The following is a 22,169-nucleotide window of genomic DNA, read 5'->3' as shown; positions in this document are numbered from 1 at the left end:
ATTCCCAAGCCCCGTCCTCAGTGATTCCAAGGATCTGGGGTGAGACGCAGCCAGCTCCATTTTAGCAAGCCCCCCAGATGCTGATGGCCCAGGAATACCGCTCATGGACCATCTCCCCAGGAGACCAAAGGGCTGACTGAGAGATGGGTGGCTCCTACAAGAAGCGCAGACCTGGTCTTGATGCTCATGCCAGGCATGAGGCAAATGGTGAGGTGGGGGCCGGATAGCAAGCAGGACCTTGGAGCTGGTCCTGGCGGTGGAAGGTGAAACCCTCTCCCAGGTTTCCCCCAGCCGGGGCCCAGAGCATCAGGAAGCCAGCGGAGGCAGGAGCAGGAAGGCCCCCAAGAAGAGAGGCCGTGCAGCCTCTGCAGCGACAGAGGCTTTCCTCCGTCCAGGGCAGCGAGCGGGCAGAGGCTGCTTGCTGGGTGCTGGGGGAGGATGGAGCAATGGTCTACCTCCACCCCGAGTGCGTGGCCCCTCGGTGACCTGTGAGCCTGTCCAGTCTCTGCCTCCCCGCCCTTTGGCGTCGTTCTGGCCCCTGAAACTGACGGCCCAGCTCAAGGTTCCTGAGCTTCCTGACACCACCCGTCAGGTCCCACCCACAGAGGAGCGGCAAACACCCCCGTCACCCCAGCACAGTCCCGCAGGCCCAGTCCACCCTGGATTCTGTGCGGCTCTGTGCAGACCCACCACACCCCAGGGGAGCTGCTGCCTCCCGGGCAGCCTGGTTGATTTAGAGTTGAGCTAGGGCAGCCTCCAGGCATGTCTGAGCCCCAGTTTCTTCATCTGTAAAGTGGGGTTGATAATCCCCACCTCCAGAGTGCCCTTGAGGATGCTGTGAGTGCTTGATCAGTCAAAGGCGTGCACGGTTGACCCGATGTCCCTGTCTCAGCTGGCCTGGCCTTGTCCTCAGACACCCGATCTCCGCACCACGCCCACATGCTCCCTCCACACACCCAAACCCTGATCATCTCTCTAAGCCCGCAGAGTCCAGCCTGCTCCCACATCAGGGTTCCTTGTCAGTCTTCTCTTATCACCTAGACCCCATGCACCCCAAGAGCAAACTCTACAGTCTACCTGTTTGAGCCCAGCCTTAAATAATCAGGTTCCAAAGAAGCCAAAAATGTCATAAAAGACACATCACACACGCCATTCCCAAATCCATCCCTCTCTAGGAACTTGAAAACTAGCTGAGGATTTTCTAGTGCCACGTGATATCATGGTGGCCCAGCACAGAAATTCAGGGTTGGGGGCCAGTGAATGGCCTGCCAATCAGTGGTCACCAGATTGAACCAGGGGCTCCCACATTGCAGGCAGATTCTTTCCCAGTTGAGCTACCAGGGAAGCCCTTCAAAATTCCTATTCAGGGGCTTTGGCGAAAGAAAGAGACCCTCCCTGGTCATGCTGGCTGCTGGCAGAGACCTTTGTGCTCACATCCAAATGGTGGTATGAGGACCCAGGGCATTTAACTTTTCAGCGCATATAGAATTCTATGGTTAGAAGCGATCTTAGGGACTATCTGGTCCCATGTCCCTTCCTACCTCCACTTCACAGAAAGTCCCAAGGTCACCTCAGGAGACAAGGACAGAGCTAAAAAGTCTCGATTTCCTAGCACTCTGATCTTACTCTGAACTCCACTGGGAGGGATACAGGCTAAAGAGCTACAAAATGTACAAAGCACTCTCACATTCATATTCCATTTAGTCTCCTCTAACCTTTGAGGTAGAGCTTCCCAGGTGGTGTTCGTGGTAAAGAACCCGCCTGCCAATGCAGGAGACATGAGAGATACAGATTCAGTCCCTGGGTGGGGAAAGTCCCCTGGAGGAGGGCTTGGTAACCCAACCCAGTATTCTTGCCTGGAGAATCCTGTGGACAGGGGAGCCTGGTGGGCTACAGTACATGGGGTTCCAAAGAGTCAGACACGACTGAAGTGACTTAGTACGCACGCATGCAGCCTGTGAGGCAGGTATAATTAGTAGCATTCTAATTTTGATATTGTGGAGGGAGGCTCAGAGGGGTTGGGGTACCTGCCTGAGGTCACACAGCTGACGCGTTTGGAGCTCTGGCCTCGGAGCCCATCACACCAGGCTCGTTAGAGACCCGAGCTCGCTGTGTCTCCTGGGCATAAGGGGAAAGGGCCCTCGGCCTCCTACGTGGGAGTAGGGGAGAGGCCACTGCAGGCGGTGGGAGGAAACCTCACTCCTCAAATTTCTAACCTTCACAATATCTCGAGAAGACCGTTCCCAAAGTTACACAACCACTGTAAACCAGTGGTAGCTCTTGGAACCAGGCAACGTGGAGATGTGCTGTTCTTGGCTGGTTTCTGTAGCCTTCCGCCTGTGCATAAAAGGCCCACGGTGGGGACAGCTTCTGTGACCCAGAACCACTGACTCACTCACTCACTTATTCAACACAGAACTACTGAGCACCAACCACAGGCCAGGCAGGGTGCTAGGCACGGAGGCCGATCAAGCGACAAGGACAGTCAGCAGAGTCAGAAGGGACAGGGCTGCTACTGGGGCTAGGGTCCTCACTGGCCTTCATCTCTTGGCCGCCAACCTGTATAATCTATATTCTAGTTGGGGGGCGGGGGTCGGCGGGGAATAGACACATCAACTAGGACTTGAATATTCACCATGGTAGGTGCTCTGATAAGGCTCACAGGGGCTCAAGTAGCCTAGGGAGGGGCACCTGGTCCAGGCTAGGGGATGACAGGTGGAGAAAGTGGGCTGAGTTCAGAAGTATGTGCAGAGGTAAGCTTGGCAAGAGAGAAGAAAGGGCACTTCAGGAAGCAGGTGTAGACAGCATGAGCAAAGGTGTGGGAACACAATAGCACGGCGTGTGTAAGCTGTTTGTGCATGCTTAGAGAAAGATCTGGAAGGGTGTAGCCTCAGCTGCTAGGCCGGCTATCTCAGAAAATTAGATTATGGAAGCTTTTTCTTTCTTATTTGCACATTATTTCACTTGAACTTTTTACAATGAGCAGGAATTATTTTCATTAGCAGAAAAAAGAATAACACACAAAGCAAGAATGTTTTGTGTATGATAGAACTGAAAAAGCATAATGTTTGATGAGTGTAAAACTGAGGGAGAAAATGCAAGGAGCTGTCAAAAGTCCCCAGGGCCCGGAGCAGTAGAGGTTTGACTCTAGCCCGCAGCAGCGGCGGAGTGCTCAGTCGTTGGACAAGTCCTTTCCTGGGAAGGCTCAGGGCAGCTGGAGCTGATGGCTTCCAGCTAGAGCTCCTTGGGGCTCTGGTGCCCCCCAGTTAAAGCTCCCACTTTCCTTTAGGCTGGGAACCATGCTGAGGTCAGGCAGGGAGGTGATTCCGCTGGCAGCATCAGGGGGTTCTAGGCTCCTATTGGGGTATTTCTCTTGGCCCTAGTCTTTGTTCCACTGCCTCACTCCCTGGCCTGGAACTGGGCTAGACCAGTGAAGGACAAAATGCCTGAAGCTCTTTAAACAAGGTCATTTACAAAAGAAATATTTTGATCTTATTGACCTTTCGTAAGGGTTTTCAATAGACGTCATTTTTTTTTTTAACAACCTCAGTATTAGGAGGCTCTTTCTCTATTTGTCCTTTGCCAGAGAAGGAGGAAGTAACTTGCAAGCTGTAACTCAGGTGTATCATTCAAACACACACATGCTTAGTTTGTTCATCCATTCAGCAGCATCTATACAAAGTGGCTGCAGTGAATCCAATCCGATCCAATCTCCTTCATTCATGTTTGGAATTTTATTTTAGACACTGCTCATCCTCTTCCTAAAGATTCTATCTTCCCCCTGCTCCACTACAAATGCTAGGATCAAGCTAGAGTCCCCAGATTTAATGCAGGTTTGTTGTTGGTGCATATTTTTCTCAGCAGAGATTTCAGATCAGTTTGGTATTATTGTTTCCACTGTTTAAAAAGCTCAGAAAGTGGAGAGGGCCTGGGAACAAATCAGGGGTCTGGGCTTGGTGTGCCTTATTCATGCCCTCTTCCCACTGGGGACTGTGAAGAGTCCCAAGAAAAGAAGGGGGAGAAGTCAGCTTTCAGAGGAGGAGCTTGGTTCAGAGCCAATCCCCACTCTGACCACTTCTCTTTTGGTTAGAACTTGGTGGAACCGCTCTCTCTCCCCTGAGGGAGGTGTGCCTTCCAAGCCTCAGCAGATAAGGAACCCTCCAGAAGACAGGGACAAGTCTCATTCAGCGATACCACTGGTGACAGAGAGGACAGGTGTCCATATCAGGGTGGAAACAGCACAGGAGACGGAGGGACATTTCAGAGAATTTTCGTTTTAAAAGTGATGATGTGAAAGATCATCAATTACTGACCAAAATCACATCGTTTGTGCCAGGAGACAAAACACATATTTGGGAGTCTAGTGAGGGAAGAAGGCAGGGTTAGGGGTATGGTGGGGCTTCCCTTACCTAGCTGAGTATTTAAATAGTTTACAGAATACTCATGACCAGGTCCCCAGAAACACAGTGAATTGGAGTATCTAGGGACAAGGCCTAAGAATTTTTTGACAAGTTGGAGAAACCTAGTTGTGGTTAAGATGAGGATAGAGGCCAGGGGAAAGAACCACTGTGCTAGGGCAGGAGTGGGCAGGGAGCCCAGCTCTGAGCAGGGAAGACCTGGAGGGAAGGAGTCCTGTGCCCATTCTGAGGTGGCCTCCTGACGCTGAGAGCCTGTCAAGAACGAACCCGGACTTGTTGTTTCAGAAAGAAGCATCCCAAAAAAAAAAAAAAAGAAGCATCCCCAGCTCATTCGTCCTCCCCAGAAGCAGAGGCTCTGGCAGGGAGGGGTGGGCATGGGAGTGGAGTTTGCAGAGAGGGCTCCAGCCCACTCAGCACCCTCTCCCATAACCAGTGTCCTGCTAAAAGAGACAACTTGGGTTTCCCTTCGGGGGCCAGCAAAGTAGACTCAGAGTGGTTTTCTGGGCCCCTCAGATCCCGTTTCCCAGCAGTGCCTAAAACGCCTTTGCATAAGTCTCATCTCCAGGGCCTGCTGGTGGGGTGGGGCAGTCAGAGAACCCCCCAGGCGAGGGGGAACCTGGCAGATCCTAGAGCCTCGGTTTACACAGAGACCCTGCAGGGAGTTGGTGGGGGATGGGAAGGGTGGGGGTCACATTACAAACAAACCCGGACCCCGTGGGTAGTGGGATGCCTCACACACATGCACTTGTGAGGAGATGGTTCTTCAGTGACACTTCTCCTGAAACTGTTCAGGTCCCCACTGTCCCTTTTCCTATTTTTTTTTTTTTTTCTGAGTCTTCCGGCAGCCACCTTTGGATCTCTCAGTATGTTTCAGCCTTTATTTATTATGATTATTTTTGCGCCATCTCTGGATGGTGACCCATCTCCCCCCAGGGGAGGACGCGGAACTGGCCCCCCCAGACAGACCATTGCGCCCTCCTCCATCTCCCGCAAGCGTTGCCTGCATGCCGTCACGGCATTGAGCCTCCTGTGCTGTACCTGTGACTGATCCAAGAATGACTAAAAATCCATGACGTCAGAGCCCAGCAGCCCTGTGGGGGCCGAGGGGCTGCCTGTCCTTAGGGAGCCTCGGTGGGAGTCAGAGAGGAGTCAGCCGGGAGCCTGTCGGCCACGTTTGGAGATAAAAGAGGGGACAAGTCAATACCGGTAGAGGCAGCACCTCGGTGGAAGGCGGTCCAGTTACAGTGTAACCGGACTATCAGTTATCTAGTGTAAATGGCTGGTTATCAGATCCTACTGCTGGGGGCTAGGGAGGAGGGAGGGCGAGAAAGCAGAATCCTCAGTGCCCAGAGTGGGGAAAAGGTATAAGGGCTGGGGGACCCCGAAAGGCCAGCTCTGTTCGCAGCAGCAGGAGTAGGCTGGGGGTTCAGAAATCTTGCCAGCCTCCCCCCACCTGCTCACAGATCTCTGGAGCCAGTGGGAGCAGCCCTGTTTACCTTTAGCTGGTCAAGGACACACAGAATGGGCACTGAGATGTTGATCATGACTTTGTAAACACAGTGTCCCTGCTTGTAATGAAGATTAGATTTGGGGACGTGTTTTCTGGTGGTTAAAAAAAAAGTCTGACTTTGGATAAAACAGACTCTTTTCCAAAGAATGCAGAATCCACTATGTCAAGGGAAAGAAGCCTTCCTAAGAACCCCTATTGTATGATTTCACTTATGTGAATAAAGTTACAGAAAGGCCAAACTAATCTACGGGAGAAAGAAATCGAAGAGGTTTTTTTGGGGGGCGGTGGGACTTCTTAGGAAGGGGTCTGAGGGGACTTTCTGAAGTCATCACCGTGTTCTGTAGCTTGATGGGGGTTGATTTGCACAGGTGTATGCGCTTATCAGAACTCATCCCTGGCACACAAGATCTGTGTGTTTCATTGTGTGTAAAACTTATCACACACACACAAAAAATAACTGCAACAAATATTGACCTCTTGTTTGTGATATGATGCTGACGTCCTGGCCTAAATGATGTCTGCACCTCACTTTTGAAAAGTCTGTGTTATATTAAACTATAGTTGATTTCCAATATTGTGTTAGTTTTAGGCGTGCAGCTTCAGATTCTTTTCTATTACAGGTTATTAATTACAAGATTTGGAATATAGTTCCCCATGCTATATAGTGTACATCTATTAACCCCAAACTCCTAACTTATGCCTCCCCCTCTCCTTCCCCTTTGCTAATCATAAATTTGTTTTCTCTCTTTGTGAGTCTGTTTTGTAATAGAGTTGTATTTTTTTTTTTAGATTCTACATATAATATTTGTCTTTCTTTGCGTGACTTACTTCACTTGCTGCGATAATATCTAGGTCCATCCATGTTACTGCAAATGTCAATACTTCATTCTTTTTAATGACTGAGTAATATTTTGTTGTGTATATCATATATACTATATGTATATATCTCACATCTTCTTTACTCTTCGTTTGCTGATGGACACTCAGGTTGCTTCCATATCTTGGCGATTGTGAAGAGTGCTGCTCTGAACACTGGGGTGAATGTACCTTTTTGATTTTGAATTTTTATCTTTTTCAGATATTTGCTCAGGAGTGGGACTGCTGTATCATATGGCAACTCTATTTTTAGTTTTTTAAGGAAACTTCAGACTGTTTTCCATAGCTATTGTACCAATTTCTATTCCCACCCACAGTGTAGGAGTGTTCCCTTTTCTGCACACTATCTCCAGCATCTATTATTTGTAGATTTTTTGATGGTGGTCGTTCTGACCGGTGTGAGTTGATTGTAGTTTCAATTTGCATTTATCTAATAATTAGCATTTTTTTCAGGGCCTGCTCCTCACTTTAAAATGCATCCAGAAATTAGATGGATAGAGGGATAGATAATGGGACATGTGATAAAACACATATAGCAAATGTTAATGGTAGAATCTAGGTGGTGGGTATACGGTGTTCAATGGAGAAGTCTTTTGACCTTTCTGTGTGTTTAAAATCTTTCATAATAAAATGCGGAAATAAAAATAGAGTATCCAGGAATCATCCTACCTCCTTAGGACCTTCTGAGCCCCTCTCACAGGTCTTGATTGGTCTGGCTGAGGGAGCGGAGAGCCCAACAACGCTTCTCTGGCCTGCCTCGCCCCTTTCCCACTCGTCCTGCCCCCCTGAATTCACATGCCCAGGCCGATCTGATGACAACTGCAGATGTCCCTGGCCTCCTGAATACAGGGAAATGTTCCTTCTCACAGACTCCTCACCACTTCCCTGTTCTAAGGACCAAAGAGTCCTTCTTTGAAAACTTTCTGTCCAGCAGTCGAGCAGTGCCCCCACTGCAGTATTCCAAGCCCCAGATTCCCTCCCTCTCCCTTTCCCAGGTACAGAAACAAGCAAGCGGGGGGCTCTCTGTGCCTCTTCACTTTGTTCCTTTATTGCTTCTCCTTCTGCCTGGGCTTCAGGGTGTTCACCAGGAGGGACTGCACACCTTATTCATCTGCTGGTCTCTGGGCAAGTCCAATTTAGGTGTCTCCCTCACCCCTACCCTCACCCCAACAATCAGAGAGATAAACATCTCTTCCACATTTACAGAGACTCTCAAGCTTCCTTCAGAAGATTCCACACGGCCCAGTCTCTGATCTAATACCCTCACCCCAGGAAGTTCTCCTTTGTGTCTAACTTAAATCCTGCATGCTGCTTCACTAAAGAGGCCAGCGGGGGCTGAACCTGGGGTCTGTGGTTCTAGACATGTGGGTGTGCTCATGTTGGGTGCTCAGGACTGTTTGTGTAATTGGTGGGGCAGCCAAACCAGGAGCACTGGGGTCAAACCAACCTTTCTTCTCCACTGGCCTTTATCCTGCACTCCACCCAAGCACTTGGTGTGGCTGAGCCACTGGAGGTGAAAGAGCGATCCCCGCCCCCCTCCTCCCCAGCCTTCCCAGGCCGAGGACTCTCTCAGCTGACACTTTCCAGGACCAGTCTAGTGGGATTCACCCCACTGGGACATCTCTGCCCCTGCCCAGACCCCACCCCCCATACAAGCCTAGGCCTGCAGACCCGCTTGCCTTGCAGTCTTGGAGTAAGGGCAGGAATTGGATGGGGACAGGATGTGAGGGGAAAACAACAAACCCTTTGTTTGGTCTGGGAACTTCAGGGAAGTCCTGGGGCTTCAAGGTGTTCACCAGAAGGGACTGTACATCCCATTCAACTGTTTGTCTCTAGACAAGTCCAGTTTAAGTGTCTCCCTTGCCCCTACCCTCACATCAAGGAAGTCCTTCCCTTTTCAGAAGAAATGCAGGCCAGGTACTTCCTGGGCATAAGTCAAAACATATCATTCTTTTTCAGCCTGGCAGGGTGGAAACATGAGAGCACAAAGCTAGAAAGTCGGGAACCCCGAGGTCTGATACAAGCTTGGGTATTTCCCAGGCGTGGGAAACTTATCCCTAGTTTCCATGTATGCAAAGCAGTGATGAATAGCCCCTGTCCCCGCCACAGGGCTGTGGCCAACAATTAGATGAGATGGTGCATGTGGAAAGCACCCTATAAATTGTGACTGCTCTACAAAATACAAAGCACCATTTTTCCTTAACCTTAGTCAGTAACACAACTCCATTTTTCATCCACTTGCTAACCCCAGGGAGACTCCACAGACTAGAAACCACAAATCCGTGGGGTTGTTCCCCAACCCTAAGACCCCCACCCTTCCCCTATCTTCGCATTCTAAGCAGGAGACAGAGGTGAACTAAGCAGGAGGGTAGCGCCCTCATCCAGGAAGGCTCACCTTAACCGGGGCATCAATTATAAAGATTTTGCTGTTGGAGAGAAAGAATAGACTTCTGGTTGCCAAGGAGTCAGGGTCAGGGAAGGAAGGATTGGGAGTCTGAGATCAGCAAATACAAGCTGCTGTATATAAAACTGATAAACAATGAGGTCTTACTGTATAGCGGAGAGAATTACATTCAATATCTTGCGATAAACCATAATGGAAAAGAAAATGAAAAGTGTATATATATATATATACATAGAGAGATAGAACTGAATTACACTGTGGTACAGCAGAAACTAACACAACATTATAAATCAATAATTCAATAAAATCTTTTTTTAGAAAGAGAGAAAGGGAAAGGGAAAAAAAAGATTCTGCTGTTGGATAAGCACAGGGCTGGGAGTCTCAGCTGACCCAGATTGGGATCCAGAGACTGGGTGTGACTGATAAGCCGGTGAATCAGAGGTCCTCCAGACCTCTCTTTACAGGAAAGGAAGAGTTCCTGTGGTCAAGTCTCCGGGGCAGAGGAGGAGAACCCAGGAAATGGGCGTCTACGTTCTCTCTCCCGAGCCAAGCTGTGGTGACTATAAGCAAAAGCTGAAGGGACAGTGTTCTCATCACACTCGGGGCCCATGTGTGGGTTAAAAACTAGACTACAACCCAATGGAGAGGACCGAAGCACCGTGGACTGCAGAATAAAGTCTCTCTTTTTTCCTACAGCAGGCTCAAGGCTACTGCAGCCCTCGGCTTCATAAGGTCATTCATGAGCTCAGAGCCTTTCCATCTGTTGTTCCCCGTTTGCCAGGCCGTTGTCGTTGTGCACGGTTGGTGCTGGGTCGTCAGCATGGCGGGAGGAGGAAGAGCGTGGAGACTCAGCCAGCATCTCAAGGCCCAGACCTGGACGGGGCTCCTCTGGCTCAGCGTTGCATTATGAGCACTCAGTCACACAGTGAGGGAGGCTGGGGAGTGGACTCCAGCGTGCCACCGCGTGCCCACAGCAATGCTGTCGCTCACTGGTGGTGGAGAGCTAGCAGTCTGCAGCATGGCTTCGCGGGGCTGGGCTGCCACAGTTCACACAGCCTGGAGGGAAGCTCCCACCGCCCTCCTGTGGGACGCACGGGGTGCCCTGAGATGCTGAACCTCGAGGGCGGGAGCTCCAGGAGGCAGCAGAGCAGAGCTCCCAGAGGGGCCCTCTCTCCATGGCCGGTGGGCAATGGAGAGCAAGAATGAGCTAAGAGCTGAAAAACCTACCCAGGGATGCCCAGACACTCCCAAGCCTGCCCACAGGAACCTCAGCCCCAGAGGGGAAGTGGATCTTTAATCAGAGGGATGGGGCACAAGCAGGCAAAATGGGGGTCAGTCGTGACCCTCGACTGGGTCTTGTCAGCTGCTGGGATGTGGCTGCAAATGAAGCACCTCCTGGAAAGCTTGGACCCTCACAGACCAAGGCTGAAAACACAATGAACGATGGTCCTTCTATAATCGCCCTGGGCAGGACACAGGATGGGCTGTCAGTCGGTAGATAAGCTTAGGACATTTTGGTCCGTGAAGGACACAACAGAAGCAAAACACCCAACTCCTATGAACCAGGAAGAGAGTCCCTTGTAAACCATTAAAGCCAAATCCCTAAGAGCACATGATCGAGTGTCTAGTTGCGGTTATCACCTGAGAGAACTACAGGAATCTGAATGCAATCGGAGCAAACAGGCTGGCTGCACGGAGGACACGTGGCTTGAGCTGAAGGACTTGGAGAACTGAGAGGAAGGGAGAGCATTTCAAGCTGGATGGGGAGAGGGTAGAAGAGGAAGGACCAGGTGGGTGGGGTGGGCCCTCTGGAAATCGCCAGATCTTGTGATAAATGTTTTTCATGAGTTGTTGTTCAATTGCTAAGGCATGTCTGAGCTGACTCTACAACCTCATGAACTGCAGCACGCCAGGCTTCTCTGTCCTTCACCATCTCCCTGAGTTTGCTCAAACTCATGTCCATTGAGTCATGGATGCCATCCAACCATCTCATCCTCTGTCATCCCCTTATCCTCCTGCCTTCAATCTTTCCCAGCATCAGGGTCTTTTTCAATGAGTCGGCTCTTCACATCAGGTGGCCAAAGTATTGGAGTTTCACCATCAGTCCTTCCAGTGAATCAGTCAGGGTTGACTTCCTTGAGGATTGACTGATTTGATCTCCATGCTGCCCAAGGGGTTCATGAATTACCTTGTTTAATCTCCCCAACATCACTCTGAAGTAGGTGCTGTTATCACTCTTATTTTGGAGATGAGGAAAACAAGAGCTCAGAGAGGTTCAGTAACTTGCCCCTAGTCACACAGCTTGTTCCCAGGGAGCCAGAGCCAGTCCCAGGACACGCTGGCAGCGGACTCTGCTCTCAGCCTCCTTGCAGGGCCAGCAGTGGCATCAGAACTTCCCAGGCAGACTTGCCACTGCCCTTGGCAAACAGCCCCAAGGGTCACATTGAAGGCTGGTAAGTGTCCCTTCTCCCAGCTCCCTGCTTGACGGAGCAGTCCAGGTCCTGCCCGCAAGCCTGGCGCCCTGCCTGCCTCTGAAGATGTCCTCAGTGGGAATCACAGCCAACAAATGTACCAGCAGGACGAGACGAGCTAAACACCCGAGCGGTTCCTGGGGAACAAAGTGGCTCTGTGAGTGGCCCAGGCCGGAGCTCAGCCCTGGACAGCTGCCAGGAGCTAGCCCCAAGGGACCAAGTTGTCCTGAGGACTCCTCCAAAGCCGTCCGCGCTGTGGCCTGCTCCCCGCACTCTGGAGTTGGGACACGTGCTTCTCGAGCCTTGGACCTCAGAGCCTCGCGGCCAACCTCCGTCATACACACCTCTGCCTGCTGGGCTGGGAGACCCAGAGAAGCGGCCCCAGCTGAGGTCCCAGCACACTGGCCTAGGTCCCCTCCTGCACCATCCGTCACGCTGGGACCACTTTCTCCCACATTCTCGGGGAATTCCATGCACGTCTTACGCCCCCACCCCCCCGACTCCCAGAGGGAGAATGGTGTTCAGGCTGGTCAGGACTGAGGAGCTCTGAGTGTGTCCGGGCTGAAGCCTTGACCTGGTCCCAGTCGCCTACCAAGAGTGAACAACCTCTGCTCTGGGGCTGAAAACCTACCCCAGCGTGCTCCCTCCTCTGCCCGAGCCTGTGACGGCTGGTTCTGGGCAGGGAGAGGGTGGAATCAGGATGCTCGGTGACCTGACCTTGGAGGGTTGAGAAAACACAGCAAGGGAGGCTTATTTGGGGAATAACTTTCTGGACTTATCGCCCAACACAGCCTCTGGGGGAAACTCAGGGAGACACCTTCCCCTCCACCGTCCCTCTCTCCAACATGAACCGAGGGGAGTCCCAGCTGCGAGGCTCTGTTCTTGCAAGGACTGCCCTCACCTAGGGCAGGTTCCTCAGGCAGGAGGGCACCAGAACCCAGAGGGTGAGGGGACTCACCCCCACCCACCAGCCCACAGGCTGCAGGGTGAGGCAAAGACCACAGACAGAAAGTCATTGGGGAGCTTGTGAGGTGGGGGGGGGGGCACAAGTAGGGGTGTCCACATGCCCCGAGCCCCACTCCCTTTTAGAAAAGCCACTTGTTCAGTGCCCACATCGTGCACATGCACACCGACATTCACGCTCACACCCTCCTGCTTGGCACCTCCCAGAGGTGGGAGGGGCTCCAAGGCCCAGGTGTGACAACGCCCTGATGTTTGGTTGCAGCAACTCGGGAGGAGAGCCTTCTTGAACCCAGTCTGCCACTCGGCTGCATCCCTGGGAGGCCAGGAGGGCAAGGCCTGCGAGTGGGAGCCCAGCACTCCTGACTCCTGAGACGAGGGAGCAGGGCCATTGAGGTGCAGGGTGGCAAAGGGTGTCACAGGCTGGGGTGTGGCCAAAGGGCTGAGGGTAGCAGGTATCAGAGAGCTGATGGATATGGGCAAAAGGCCAGGCGGTCATGCCCCACGGAAAGGAACCTGCCTTACAAAAGCCATTTCCTTCTCGCCAGGTGTCCCCTTGGACAGGTGAACAGACTGAGCCTCCCAAGTGAACAAACGGACCCAAGATCACATGATCAGCAAACCCAGAGCCAGACTCTCAGCCTGAAGTCTCTGTTCTTCCCACTGCATCCTGATGCCTCTCACGTACCCGTGACATAGTCACTGACTTCAAAGAGCTGCTGGGGAGACAGCAACTAGAAGACCTAGACCACCTCACCTTTGGCCAGTTGGGGTTCAGAGAGCACGCAGAGGAGAGAGGCCCGTGTGGTCAGGGGTGATGGGAAGGAAGAGTTGGGAGGACTGGACTGGCTGGCGAGTGATAGGCACCTTCCAGTTTTATTCTCTCCTGGAGAATGTGGGATAAGAAAGGGGAGATGGGGAGGCATCATTTCCAATTTCTTTGCTAGGTCAAGACCCTCTTGTGATCAAATTCTCTCTCTGCCCAAGCTAGACCCTGGAGCTAGGGCGAGACCCTGGAACCAAGATTGTCAGTGCCATGTTTCTCCAGCTATCTCAGTTCTCCTAGAATTGGGAGGGGGTCTAGGTCCTCTTATACCGCAACCTCTATACCCCTCTTGGAGACAGCCCGTATACCAAGTTAGTACACACTTGGCTTAAGGGCCCAAAGCCAGAATTGTGGTCAGCGTGACTAGATGTGGAACTCCCCCCGTCCTCACCTCAAGCCTCATCCACAGGGTTCCCAGGGCAGGCTGAAGTGCCTTGAACACCCTCACCGAGTCCACCAAGGTCTGGCCTGAGCAGACTCATCTCCCCTGTCTGGAAGCTTGCAGGGCCAGCATACCTGGGCTCCCGGGCCCGACGCTATAAACCTACTTGTCCCAAACCTCCCGGCAAAGTGTTTGGGCCCCACGAGCAGGGAGTCCTCTGCAACCAGCAGCACCCTGGATACCCGGTGTCTCTCGAGAGCCCCTGGGTGCCGCGGAGAAGGGAGGAAGGGTCACAAACCACCTCCCACCCACTTTGTGGAGAGAGAGGCCAGGCTGGAGGGCCAGGTTGGGGTCCTGGGTCGCACCCAGCCTGGGCTCTGACATGGCCTCTCTGGGTGACCTTGGGCAGGTCCCTCCCATCTCTGGGACCTCCCATCTCTCTCTCACCTGTAAAATGAGGGAGAGGACTCGGAACCCTGAGACCCCTTCTTCTGCTCCTCATCCGAGGGTTCAACGACATGCCCCTTCCTCTGGCCCCAGGTGCTTTGGAGGTCTTGGCCAGCACTGATCTGACTCTCAGAGACGGATCCTGTCCTCACTCTACACCCTTCAGAGCCCCCTTAGCTTCCTTCCAACATACTGCCTTCCAGCTGTGTGTGCTCCGGGAAGCCTCCCTCTGCCGACTCTTCAGTCTTGGCCTCTCGGGGCCTGGCTGCCTTCGGTCTCGGTCGCCAGCGCCTAGCCCAGTGCCAGGCACACGGCAGCAGCTCCGGTGCCCTGAGTTAAAAGGCCGGACACAGGTTGGCGTCCCTGCCGCTCGCCTGGCCTCCCCTGTCCCCTGACCCGTCTCAGACGCTCACCGCTCTGTGCTCTGGCTTCCCTGGGGAGAGAGGTGCGAGCTGGCTTCTCCGTGGGTACCCCTGCAGCCCTGCCAGCTCCCGGGAACTCAGGAAGCTGGCACCTGCAGGGCCAGGTCAGATCCTGCCACCGCAGGGCAAGGTGCTGAAGGTTTTTCTGACTCCAGCCTTGAGGTGTTTGCTTAAGTTGCTGGGCTGCTTTGCCCAAAACATGATCCTGCCCGCACGCTTGGCCCAGGCCCCACGCAAGGCACAGGTACAAGAAGCCAGCAGGTGCAGATAAGGCTAAAAGTGGCATGATTCATCTTCTTGAGGTCTAGCCTCAGTTTACTAGTGTGGAAACTAGCTGCTCCTTAGCTGGACCAGCTCCAAGGTGACATCGTCAGAAGGGTACTTTGTGACTACTTTGGCTTTACCTGCATAACTCAGTAAATCCCCCAAATCTGTTTGGTATGAGCGTATGTGTGTCTGTACACGCACCACTCTAAGATTTGCTGAAGAATAGGGTGGAGCTCTGGTCAGATGGAAACTCAGGGTTAGGATATCAAGGGAGAACCTGGGATGGAGTCAGGGGTCAGAGGCTTGGAGACATGCTGGGACCCCTCCCCTATAAAAACAGTGCTTCTAGGACAGTCCCTGTCCCACTTCCTCCTATGAGTGGCCACGTGGGGTTTAAACCTCAAGTCCCAGGCTCTGGCCACGATAGGCCCTTCTGTGTCCCCTCCTGGGGAAAGCCTTTCCCGACCACCTCCCAGCATCCCCACAGTCTCTCCTCCGCATGGCCATGGCACTGTGACTGCATGTGATGAGGGTCTCTTCACCTCGCTGTCTTCCCCCAAGAGTGAGATCCTCTCAGGGCAGGGGGGTGGGCCTTGTGGATCTCAGTATCCCCAGCGCAGCATCCTGGCATTGGGCGATGGTTAAGTTAAGTGAATGAATGGACGGATGGATGAATACAGTTTTCAACTCTAGGGGTAAGGCTGTTACCAACGGAGAACCTGTATGCTCCAGGAAAGTACAGGGTTGACGCTGAAATGTGTTCACCATGAAAAGCAGACAATGATTTAACAAAGTCAGGACTGCTGGGAGGCTGATGTGCTTGCTCTTGGCCCCTGGCTCTTGGTTTCTGAGTCTGCCTCTTCTCTGTGCTGTCATTCCTGCCATCTGTCTCTCCCCGCCTTTGTTTTCTCTCCACCTACCCACCGTCCCATAATTTAACTCTATCCAAGATACCCCTAAGATGTCCTTTTGAGCCATCTGCCTCTCCCTCCTGTCCTCTGTTTCTCTGGCCTCTGGTCTGGCTTTCCCCAGATTCTGAGGGCTCTGTCTACCTCCCTTGGTGCCTTCAGAGAACCCTCAAGGCTCTATGCTCTTCCTGTCACTATTATACAAGATCAGCCTTCCCGGAATTTTGCCAAGACGGTTGGAGAAGGGCTAGGGAGGAGCATCAACAAGTTGCCAGCCCCATTTTGTAGGCCTCAGCCATCTTTACTCAAGTTATCTTGGAAGATATACCTGATGGGGAGGCTGAAAGTGTATAAAAGGTGGAGTCTTAAAAGGTGGCTGTCATCCTTTGCTTTGTGGGTCAAAAATTAAAGTGGTAAAATGGACTAAGCATAGAATTTGAGGCCATAATATCCAAATTGGATTTCTGCCTCTTCAAACGAGGCCTTTGTGACTTTGAGCAAGTTATTTCACTTCAGTCAACTTCAGTTTACTCCTCCTAAAAATGGCAGTAACATGACTACATCACATGGTTGCTATGAGAATTAAACCAGATAACCTGTCTGTCACCCAGTGTCACTATCGAAAGTCAATCAGATTCAGGACAGACTGACTCACATTAACAAAACTCACAGTAGATCAATCGATAGACCAAAATGTCCACGGGTCATTTAAAAGAGAGAAATGTACCTGCAGGCAGTCCTAGATGCCCCAGACAATTGGACAGTACATTCTCTGCACTCAAAGAATCAAAGTACGACAGAAAGATTTCCCTTGCAGGCATGGTATCCCAGCAAGGGAACTTAGCTGTTTGATCTTGGTGCTCACAGTCACCTGGTTATTGGGAGAGTCTGATAAGGGGGCTCAGACGGTAAAGAGTCCGCCTGAAATGCAGGAGACCCGGGTTCAATCTCTGGACCAGGAAGACCCCCTGGAGAAGGGAACGGCCACTCACTCCAGTGTTCTTGCCTGAGAATCACATGGACAGAGGAGCCTGGCAGGTTATAGTCCACGGGGTCTCAGTTAGACACAACTGAGTGACTAACACTGATAACTCATCTGTGCAAAGTTTAGACCAGGTCATGTTACCCATGCCGCTGGGCAATACTGGAGATGGATGCGCCAGCTCTGGACCTCTGGCTCTACTTTGTTTGAAGATTTCATCACACAGTCATTCACCCATTGCACAAATCTATACTGAACTTTTACTAAGTGGCAGGCACTGAGTTACACGGTAGGGATGCAGGAGTGAATGAAACAGGTACTGCCCTACCCTCCTCATGGAGTTCACAGTCCTTGGAGAGAGACAGTGGCTGGACACATGATTTCCGCTGTGACCAGTGCATTGTTACTATGATGAAGCAGAGGGAGTGGTGGAACATGACGGCTAGGCCTGTGCAGGGGCCTGGGGCAGGGCTGCTGGAGGAAGTGCCCACGCACACGCCCGGCCTCCGGCAGGTGGCAGACATCCTGGGGCCAGCTTCGCTCAGGCCCCTGGCTACACCCTGACAACTCTGAGTGACTTGGGTATTACCCTCATCCCCATAAGCAATGCATCTGCAAACTCTGCCTTGGGCTGGGCTTGCAGACAATTCATTCTTTCATTCATTCAACAAGTATTTATTGTGGGACTTCCCTGGTGGTCCAGTGGTTAAGACTCTGTGCTTCCAATGCAGGGGGCATGGGTTCAATCCCCAGTCAAGGAACGAAGATCCCACATGCTGCACAGAAAGAAAAAAAAAAAATTTTTATTGAACCCTTATTATGTGCTTAAGGTAGCTCATTTCACCTTCTCAGTGGGACTTTCTCCTTAGCTTCCAGGGGGACTTACTGAAACCCCCTGTACTGATTCCAACCCATCTCAGAGCCTCTGTTGTCTTCTGGAGAGATGAGAGGACAATTCAGACCAACACAGTACTGCCCCAGATGTGAGAAGGAAGGGGCTTCTGGCACCAGCTGGGGACCCCCTCTCTCAGGAAATATGTCAAGAAACTCCCCTAACCCACGACTCTGCCCTTCCTGAGGTTCACAACACTGAGTGAGCATGGAGTGGGTGGGCAGCTCTAACCCAGAAGGCACGTGGCAACCTGAGCCGAGCCACGACCGAGGGGCGTTCACTGATGGAGGTGACAGAGGCCTGTGACAGAGATGCGCGAGCCTTTGGGTCACCTTATACATATCTGCTGGCATTCCAGTCTCTTGAGTGCCTTTACCATACCCCAAACTCCCATGCACCCCGCACACCCTACCTGGGAAGTTAGGAGGGCATCAGTCAAGACACAGAACTTACGAGTGACTTAAGGCTGGGGTCGGAGCTGGGACCCAGGTCTCCACCACTGCCCCAAACCTCTCAAGGGCCCTCAGGCCTCCCCCAAAATGGCCTGCAGCCTTCCTCAGGGGTTGCAACACCGTCCCCCTGCAACACCCCGAGTCTCCAACCTTCAGAGCAAGAAGCCCCAGGCCCCCTCCCCTTGGGTGGCCTCAATGCATCCCCTTGTCCAAGAGGCCAGGCGGCTTGACCCCAGAAGCAGCAGGACAGCAAGCTTGGAGAGGGGTCTGCTTCGACCCCTCCTCAGCCACGGCTGGCTGGCCCTGGGGGAGCCCGTGGGGCCGGGGCCGTTGAATGTGACCTATTGTCTCCGGGGTGGATTTAGGAAGTGCCAAGCTCCCATCAAACAGCCCTGCTCCTTGGGCAAAACAAAAAAAGGGCTGTTCATTTGGGACCTTTCTTCCCTTATCTCCTTTTCCTATCTCCCCAGGCTTAGCTATGGTGTAGTGTTCAAAACCACTTCCCCTCCGAGCCAATCGGAAGCCGGGGCTCACCCCGCGGCCCTGAGGTAAAGTTATTTATAAACGCCTCCCTGGATTATTTGAGCAGAGCCCTTTCGCACACCTCGCACACCTTTCAGCTGCCCGCTCCCCGGACACGCCTGCAGCCCTGCCCAGACGGCCCTGCTCACCCACCGGTAAGCACCAGCCAGGCGCCCGCTGGGCTGGGGTCATCCCTGGAGGAGGGCGGGGGTCCGTGAGGGGAGGGATGACAGGGACCAGCCGGCCACGGCAGCGGCTGTTTGCCAACCTGAGCACTGGTGGGGAGCAGGCTCCAGCACCCCAGGTCTGAGAACAGTGCCCAGCCCCTCAGCCCTGAGGAACCCCTGGGGCCCTCACTTCCATGTAAAGGTCTCAGCTGCAGGGCCGGGGGCCAAGGGAGCATGCAGGACAGAAGCTCCAGCAGAGAGACCTGCCAGACCCCCAGATGGGGTGAGGAGAAACAGTCGGCTCCTTTGCACGGGCTTCTTCCCTTTGCAGAGGAAAGAACAAAAATACTGGACCTTTCCCGGGGCACCGGCCTTTGAGGCTGCTGGCTGCACCTCTCCCTTTCTTTGCAAGTCTTGGAAGCAACAAGTTCTTAATGCTTGGCTCTCCAGTCTCTCTGCAACTGTCTCCTTGTCCTTCTGCCCCAAGACATTCTCTCTCACTTGTTTGCTTCTCCACCTGCTCAAGGCACCTGCCTCCTGCTCCGTGTCCCCTGAGTCCTGAGAGGTTGGGGGAGGTTGGAGGGCAAAGTGAGGCTTAGAGACAGCAAGCAGGGCTCCATCAGGCAGGCAGGCAGCAGCAGGACCCAGCCACCTGAGGGTTGGACCAGCTCCTAGCTCCTCGTCCGACAGCTCGGAGGGGCCCAAATCACCCTCAGGCAGGACCCCCACTCCTCCCAATGAGCCCACAGGGTCCCCAGGCTTGGGCAAGCCAACCTGTCATTTGAGCACAAGCTCCCCCACTTACACTTGACTGTGCTGAGTCTGAGGACCAGGAGAAAGACCAGCTTTAAGGCCGTGCCTCTTGGGAAGGCACAGCATGCCAAGTAGGGCAAATCAAGAGAGGCCTTCCCCCGCAACAGCATCACTCCCACTGATATCCCTCTGGCATGGCCCTCCTGGCCTCCCTTGGCCCTGGCGTTCAGAACCCGGCAAGAACCTCCCCGGGCAGCACCAAGGCTGGCACACACAGCTCCTTCAGCACCAGGATGGGCTCTGTGGGTGCCTCCCAGAGACTGGTCGGCCGACCTGAAGACTCATTTTCATGAAAGCCTGGGGGACAGAGGAGAATTCATTTTTATCTCTTGGTGTCCAGAGTCTTTCAAGGGATGGTCACAAAGCAGGTATTTAGTGAATGTGTGTTGAGCTAAATCAAACAACCCACATCTGATCCCAGGGAAGTCCCCGAGGGAATGAGTGACCAGGTCAGCACTGAGGAAGCTCCAGATTTCTTAAACCAGAGCAGCGGGCCCCTCACTGGAGTGCTTGGACACCCAGCTGCTTCCAAGAGGTGCACAAGACTAGCCCCAGTCTCCATGCAGACCTCCCAGAGCCTGACCTGAAGTGTTTCAGGCACCCATGACCTTGGTCAGGTCTCACTGCTGGGAAGTGCCCTCCTGCTGGAACTGATTCCTCAGCCCAGCAGCTGTCTTGGGCAGAGAAAGCAGAGAGGGGCTCGCGGGCTTAGAGATAAGCAGTGGGATGGGGTGGGTGGCAGGGATTCCCCCCGGTGGGGATGCCAGGCCCTAGAACAGCTGGAGAGCAAGAAGGCAACACAGAGAGATTTCATGCTCTCGCCTGGCATTACCAGTGAGGGAATTGGGCTGGGGTTAAGAGGGGGTGGGAAATTTGCCCAAGAAACATGGAGGCAGTAGAGATAAAAGGAGTGTTGATAAAAGGTCTTGAAAACTCACAGGCCTCTCCGCCCACACTCCTTCATGCCAGAGACGCGGTCGCTAGCTGAGACCCCAGCCCTCCTCTCCTGTCCCCAGCTCCCACCCCACACACCTCAGCACTTACCTTTCCCTCTGACTCCCACCCTGGATGAGACGGGGAGGAGCCAGCAGCTAGAGCAAAGGGGAAGCCTGAAAGTGACCTTTCCTCTGCCCAGGACACAGCGATCGCCCGGGTAGGGACCAGTGATAAGAAGACCGAGGTGGGTTGGCTGAGCTGGGGTTGTTCCCGTGCCTGGCACGTGTGCACATCAAAGGACTCCCCCCCAGTCACACACACACACACACACACACACACACACCCCGCAGGGCTGAGGAGGAAGTCAGCCTAGGCCACAATGACGGGATCACCCCCAGGCCACTGACACCCCACAGACGGGCTCTGCAGCTCTCTGCTCCCCAGGTGTCCTGCCCCTTCTGAAATGACTTCTCTGTCCTCCTCTCACCAGTCCTGGAAACTTCCAGAGGAACAAGGGCATGGGGAAGAGTGGGTGGGAGGCAAGTCAGAGGAGAGTGGAAAAAGAAGCCCAAGAAAGGCAGAATGACCTGCCTGAGGTTACAGAGGCACGATGAAAAGACCCCTCCAGGGTAATCGGAGTAATAATAATCACAGTGCAAATTTGTTGCTCACATACCGCGGCTGGGCACCGTTCCAAGCCTTTCTATGCCTTCACTCGGGCACGATGCCCAAGCCCATCTTTGCCCACAGCATTCTCATGGGCATTGTAGACAGACCTTGTCAGAAATACAACTGGGAGGAGATTGCAGTGGGCTTTCTTTTGAATGAGCTCACTGCAGGGGGATTAAGATTCTGAGGAAGAACCCAAGAGGAGTGTCTGCTCTTGTCTGCGCCCTCCTGACGGAGTCCATTTCCCCCTGTCCCCACCCCCAGCTCCTTAGCTCTGCAAAACCCCCGATCCCCGCTTGCCCCAGATGTGACCCCAGTCCCCTGCCAAGCCTTGGGGACTGTCCAGACACCCACCTCTCCTGCCCTCTCCTCTTCTCACCTTCTGCTGCCCTTAAGCCCCACACCCCACTGTAGTTCTCTCCAGCAACTCAGGACCTTCCCTCCTTGCCTCCACACTGGGGAGGGGAGGGGCACCCTTTTGTTCCTCCATATTGTCACATGGCACCTGCTGTTTGTCCCCGATCCAGTGGGGGATGGGGGACTCTGGAGGGGCCCACACAGTTTGATGGGAGGCAGGCTAGGTGATACACACCTATGGCAATAGAGCACTTGACTTTTTTCAGCCATGTTGACATCATTTGGCAGGGCTGTGTGTTTGTTTAACCAGGGATCAAGTCTTCGTGTTCCCTACACCCTCTCCCTTTTTTGCTCCCTCTTTCACCTTTGCGCCCCTAACCGGGCATTGTAGGAGCCCTTCCTGGGGGTCCCTGGGAGGTCCTGGACTCTGAGAACCCCGGGAGCCATCTAGGAGAGGCGGTGCCTCCCACCACTCTGCCAGCTCACCG

At 53.2% G+C, this 22,169-nt stretch overlaps 1 protein-coding gene, 1 long non-coding RNA gene and 1 other non-coding gene across 4 annotated transcripts in view; 2 read left to right on the top strand and 1 right to left on the bottom strand.

Moving 5' to 3' along the window:
- Positions 1–17,150: 17,150 nt before the first annotated feature.
- On the bottom strand, positions 17,151–20,845 carry LOC122708057. The gene is made up of 3 exons (XR_006344993.1): positions 20,764–20,845; positions 19,712–20,016; positions 17,151–17,649 (listed from the first exon to the last, which is right to left on the bottom strand). It is a non-coding gene; the product is annotated as an uncharacterized LOC122708057 (long non-coding RNA).
- On the top strand, positions 17,562–17,634 carry TRNAG-UCC. The gene has a single exon. It is a non-coding gene; the product is annotated as a tRNA-Gly (tRNA).
- Positions 18,805–22,169, top strand: part of SLC26A9 (solute carrier family 26 member 9) — a 31,743-nt gene continuing 28,378 nt past the window's right edge. Inside the window, exon 1 of one of the 2 annotated variants that reach the window (XM_043924140.1) lies at positions 18,805–18,894. The gene's annotated coding sequence lies outside the window, so the exon portion shown is untranslated. The remainder of the gene's footprint in view (positions 18,895–22,169) is intronic. The other variant, XM_043924139.1, reaches the window with a different exon arrangement.

The sequence above is a fragment of the Cervus elaphus genome, chromosome 14, assembly GCF_910594005.1.
Source record: "Cervus elaphus chromosome 14, mCerEla1.1, whole genome shotgun sequence".
Taxonomy (NCBI): Eukaryota; Metazoa; Chordata; class Mammalia; order Artiodactyla; family Cervidae; genus Cervus; species Cervus elaphus.
The sequence above is the reverse complement of the archived record's forward strand: the minus strand, read 5'-3'. Positions and strand labels throughout refer to the sequence as shown.